Raw genomic sequence first — 6,400 nt, forward strand, 5'->3', positions numbered from 1 at the left:
GCTCAGATGAAATGTATAACCTCTCTATTACAACCTTAAGAGAGATCAAAACACAGGTACTGTGCATTCCCTTTACTGTCATACCCTTTTTACCAACTGACTAAATCAATAAGAAAAATAATTTTTTTTTCAATTTTGCATGTTTGTGGGGTATCTAACATATAAAAATAATTGGGAAAAAGACTTGCTTGCTGAATTTTTCTTTAATTGTAGTGTCTGGCAAAAAACGCTGAAGCATTTTTAGCTCAGTTTCATGTGGTTTAGCAAAGGCATATAAGACAGATGACCTGATAAGACATTGTTCTTTTTTTTATTGTTTTGTTTGATATATTTTATCATCTACATTAAGCCTATATTTAAAATTATGTGCAATTTAACTATATGCAATTTTATATTAATATGTAGTGTATATTAATACATTATATATATTATATGCAATTTTATATTAATTTAAAATTATGTAGTCAGAATCAAATTATATAATTAATAAAAGTCATATTCTATTACTTTGCTTATTTTTGGTCTAGAAACACACACAATGACTTCCCAGCAAGTGCAATACCTTAGCAAATGACTAGTTTAGCCACCTCTCTCACTCCATATCCCCAAATCCCATTTAAATCCTTATTTGAAACCTTAAGTGGAATTGAAATCTAGCTTAAGCTGTGGTGTCTCTCAACAGTGGCAGTGAATTTTATACATATTGCACCAGGTGGTGCTCATAACTGTAAGGTTCTGCCCATGGATTAAACATGGTCTATAAAAAGATTAATTTGCTATTTAAAGTTGATATTACACAACTTGAACTGTAATCTAGACAGTATGAAGCTGGTCCTCACTTTCTTGAACACTGAAAAGGGGCCTTTATGTAATGAATAATTACAGCCACTGGCTAAGGTCACTGAAAATCTGTCCTACAGGAAACTTGTGCAAACGCATGGAATTATGATATCTTTTGGAAATACTCTTTTATGAATTGGATTGGAAGGCAATAGCCATTGCTGGCTGACATCTTAGGAGGTACTGCATGGGGCTGTGATTACTGTCGTCTATTAATCTACTTCTGTAGAGGGATTGCAGGCACCTTTCCTTTGCAGGATCACAGTAAAAATTTGTTCAGTAATATTTGATAAGGAAGTAATAATAGCATTTTCTTGGGCCAAGTAGTTTAAATCCACTTGACAAGTGTTACAGAATCACAGAGTGCTTGAGTTTGAAAGGGGCCTCTGGAGGTCAGTCAGTCCAGCCTCCCAGCCCAAGCAGGGCCACCTAGACCTGGACCAGGACTATGTCCAGATGGCTTTTGAATATCTCCAAGATCAGAGATACATTCATAATCTCCCTGGACAACCTGTGCCAGTGATGAGCCATCCTCAGAGTAAAAATGTGTTTCCTGATGTTTAGGAGGAACAACTTGTATTTCAGTTTGTGCCAATTGCTCTGGTCCTGTCACCAGTCATTATAATTTTTCAATATCTTTTATTGCATTGTTGCTTGCTTTCTACCCCGAAACAGTAAGTAGGGGATATCTTACAGGACAACATGATTTTTATGAATTCCTTTTTGTTTCACAATCTAAGTGATGCAACTGTTGAAGGAAATTTCAAATTATCATTGGGTGAAATCCTGGCTACATTGACATTGAGGAAAATGAAACTGTTGCCAAGGCTGCAGCAGGGCTGAAAGTCTTTGAATCACCAGATCCTTCCTGCTTATCACTTACTCAACAATATCTGACTTCCTCACAGGACAGGAGATACTGTGACCCTAAATTAAATCTTTAATATATTCAAATATTTCAAGTCCTTCCAATAGAAAAAAAAAAGGCAATAATTATTTATTATTATTATTACTGTAAATAAAAGATAAAATAGATAACAGTATTTTCATTATGACAATTTGTAGGGAAAAAATTATAGCAAAATGATAGTGTATGTTACATACTGCAGCTGTTTAAAATGAAGGAGGGTGAGAGTGAGAAATTTACCATGAAACAGCAGAAAGCTGGATGAATCAATGAGTGGATGATTAAATAACAACATGAAGAATCTTGAGCAAAAATATGGGTGGATTCCTTCCAGGTGTTGTATGAATTACTAAATGTGGTTGTGTGGCCTGTGCCAGGGAGAAGTCAGAGCAGGCTGCACTTGAAGGCTGTGTGTCTAATTAAGCCTGAACTTTGCACTGAAGTTTCCTGTTTCCTGTTTATTCATGGGTGGGTTGTAACAGATCACTCCTCTGTTCATTAGTGACTGTGATTATTAAATTTATTCATTTTCTCCAGCACCTACTGAAGAGAGTTCAGATAACGGGAAATTTCCATGAAGTATGATTTCTGTAGTTGCTTGCACAGTAATGCTCTGACTATTAAATTAAGGGACTTAATAGATCCTGGCAACATTTACAAAAATAAAATTGTGGGAAAATTGAAGTTATTAATAGCTTAGAGCCTTAAAATAGACTTTGGGGGGAAAAAAGTAAACTAAAAATAGATTTGCAAGTTTAGGACAGCACACAGTGTAGCAAACACGTGCCTGCTTATTATGTGGTATTTCTGGTAGATGTAAGACTAAAATTGAAGACCTTCGTCTTAATTTGTCTACCTAGGTTGCCTACATTCCATGTAGATGCAGCAATAAAACGAATCTTTAATTTTTTACAAAACCAAGTTAATTAGCACAGTTTTGTCCTGCTCAGACATACATCAGGATAGTTAAAGAACTTACCTAGAAAGTTGAACTCTAAGATTAATAGAAGGCATGAACCAGTAACTCCCATACTTACATGGATGGACACTCTCTTATTGATATTTGGAACTTAGTGATCTTTTCCCTCACTGTTTTTGTTTCTTTGTGGTTTTGCCTTTATTTCCATCAAAAATCCTTCAAAAATGTTGCTGTCTTCTTGTAGTGCAGTATTGTGGAGAGAGAAGTGTTGAAACCACAAAAAAATGTCTGTCCAAACCTCCAGCACTAGACCCAGTTAAGAACCATGGGGTCTAGAACTGATATATAATTTTGAGAGTCGTGCTCTTCTTGCTTATTTGTTGCCTTATTCTTCCATAAAAATAAACCAGAGAGAAGACTTTTCAGTCATGATTGAACACTGGATTAAAATATCCAGAAGTAATGGAAATCCTAACTGGATATTTAAGATGAAAATAGCTTTAGTTAGCAAGATTTGACCTCCAAAGTGTCAGATGGGGATTACGTCCCCTGAAATACTTCATGTCAAATTCTGAAATCCAAATTTTGAATAAATATCTGCTTGCTTTACCATTCCATTGTTCTTTGTTCATGGTAAGCCTGCCATGGTAGGACATGCCAGGGTTAAATTTTAAAAAAATCCTGATTGAGGCCAAATATCTGTTCAGGAGCAATGGCCTTTATGCTTTAGATAGTCTTATTAGAAACTGGTCATTTTTCAATTTCTTTACTTGGCCATTAAAATTAACTGTGTGCTGGAATTAATTTGGTTTTGTAGCACTGATTGAATAACACAGATTTACCATTCTGGATTCTAAAGTGGAAGAGATTCTTCTTTGTTATTTGTTTTTCTTTTATTGTTAAATGCATATACTGTATTAAAATATCTTAATCTGTTTTCATTTTATCCTCTGTGTCTCCTATATTATCCTCTGTGTCTCCTATATTCTTCTTTTAGGCTGTTCCTCAGAAAGAACTCTACAGGTGACCTTTCTAGAAAGGCAAGAGAGTGCCAAAGGGAGACTGCCTATTATTAGGATATAGAAATATATATGATGTTTGATTCTATCTCCTCTAGACAGGTGCCCAGGCCTCCACTTTCAAAAAAGTAATCAGGAATTGGTTTTCCTGTAAAAACAACAAGAATGAAGGAGTTGGCACTTCTTAAAGCAGTACTGCAGGGGAAACAACATGTACAGGGAGTAGTGAATGTCTTGGTCCAGTTTCTTAACCTGACCTATTTACAACCAAGAACCAACAGGTTCTCAGGAAGAGATGATTGCTGAAAGTCAGGAGAGATACTTCACTTGATGTCAGTGGGATTTATACCTAGAATCTAAAGAAACTATTCTACACCCTAGCTGCACTGAATGAAGAACAGCTTCTGAGCACTCAATATTTATCAATCCTGCCTATACCCCATCAAAGTGGATTCCTCAAATGAAATGCTTAATGGTCTGGCAGTAAAATATGAATAGGAAAAGTAAAGTTATCAAATAAGGTATTTATCCATCTGTAATGAGGGCACCTGGGAATATGAGGACAATACTTTTAGACTGCATTGAAAAATAATAAAAATTAAGTTGGTGAACAACTAGATGTATAAGACTGTAGAAATTAGTTGATGTTTCTTGAGAAACAGTTGATTTTTCAAGCACTTGCATTCCAATGAAACACCAAGAAGATCAGTGCAAAGCAGTGATTTGGACACTGGATATTTTTTCAACTGGTTGTTGTCTTTGTGCTCAAGAAATATTATTTTTGTAAAATAATATTGAATATTAACAATTTGAGAGTATGTGTTTCCATAGAATGTGTGTATATCACACACCCCAGGTAACTGTTAAGCATTGAGTTATGCACTGAGTGCAGAAATGCTTATCTTAAGATACTTCTAAGGTAAATGGTGGCAGCAGGCACCCCAAAGTGTAATTCCATTCATCTGAGATCTGAATTGCCTTTTGGCAATGCCTCTCAGTCTTCATTGGCAGTATAGAGAGCCTCAGGACAAATGTACATCTAAATCCATCCACCTAACTTCGGTGCTCCAGTTAAACATGGAATGTTAAGTGGCATAAACCTGGGCACAGTGAATTGTGTAAATTCTCACTGATATTTAATTCAGTCCTGTCATAGACCAAGGTCATTATTATAATAAAATTGAATTACAGTCATTTTTCCATAGACACCCATATCAGATAGCCTCAAGCAGTACTACATGCAATAATTAAACACATACTAACCAAAATAGCATATTCAGTTGGAAAAACAAGCAATGCAATGTATGAATATTGTTGCTGGCATCAAACTTTATGTGCATATTTATTTTTTAATTAAGGGAACAAGAAACACATACAATTTTTAACACGAAGGAAGGGTTTTTTTGTATTATTTCTAGCCTTTCAACAAATTATATTTTAAAATCAAATTATAGAAATTACCTCTAGCTCCCTTTACTATTTTCTGTTATGATTTGTTTTTAACCAGCTAACAATAAACCTTCCCGTACCTCAGATTTCATTCAGTTTTCTTCGGCCTGTTCTTATGTGTGACATAAGCCTAGATAATGGATTTGGGATTTTAGCACTGGACTAGTGTTGTTAAATGCACAATATGGCTTGTTCAGCCTCTAGGAGAGAGACACCAACTTAAAATAATTGATAAACTATCTCTGCTGGATGATCCTTGTTGGAGGTACACTCACTGCTGTGTTCTCTCAGAGAGGGTGAATCGCTATGAAACAAAGTCCTTGAAAAATTGCTTGGATTTCAAATGACACCCAAGAACAATATGACTTCCAATAGTCAGTTATGCAGTAAGAATTTTGTAGCTCGCTTTCTGTAAAAAATATCAATCATTTGTGATTGAAAAATGAATCTGTAAAGTTAACCTACTCTGTCAAATTTGATTTATTCAGAGGTAAACAACATTCCAAGAGGATTTAGTGAGCCTGTGTTTGGCAAAGGGGTATGTTCAGGTTGTGGCACTACATAGATTGAATGTCCAAACATTTAAAAACTCTTTTATCACTGGCCTGAATACAAAAACGACAGCCTTCATTTGGTGACCTTAGAATGTCCCTGCTATTTGTTATGGGCTTTCTGTATTTAGTTTAACCTTCCATCATGCTGGGGTTAAATAAATGACAAGTTGTTATTTTTCTGATTTTTAGATTAATACTGAGCCATTAAGCTATAAACATATTGAGCAAGATCTCAAGCCAGTGTAAATCAGTGTAGCTGCATTGTTTCCAGTGGAGCTTTGCTGAATTGCATCAGCTAAAGGGCTATGCTTTTATTTGGAACAGTGCTGTATCTTGCTTTCATACACAGCTTTTGGCTGGAATGTTTAATCTGTAAATCACAATATTGTCACTCTATTTCTTATCCTGAGCTCTGCCTGCTCATTCAAACATGTCTTTACTCTTGCTTACAGCTGTTCTCCCCTCCTCCTTTCCTTCACTTCTGAATGTTCGGAAACCAAACAATAATCCAGGTAATATACTGATATTTTTGGACAGCACAATTTTGGAGAGGTAACTCCATCTCTGCTATTTTAAATGTGGACCACATTTAAAGAAAAAAAAAAAATCAAGGCCTGAGGTAAATTTCCGCACTATATTTACAATTGAAATTACCATAAGCATGCATGCAAATGGAGTGTCTGAATGCAAACCCAGTGAGATGGATGTCTGC

Source organism: Pyrgilauda ruficollis, unplaced genomic scaffold, assembly GCF_017590135.1.
Source record: "Pyrgilauda ruficollis isolate IOZ18807 unplaced genomic scaffold, ASM1759013v1 scaffold14, whole genome shotgun sequence".
Classification (NCBI taxonomy): domain Eukaryota; kingdom Metazoa; phylum Chordata; class Aves; order Passeriformes; family Passeridae; genus Pyrgilauda; species Pyrgilauda ruficollis.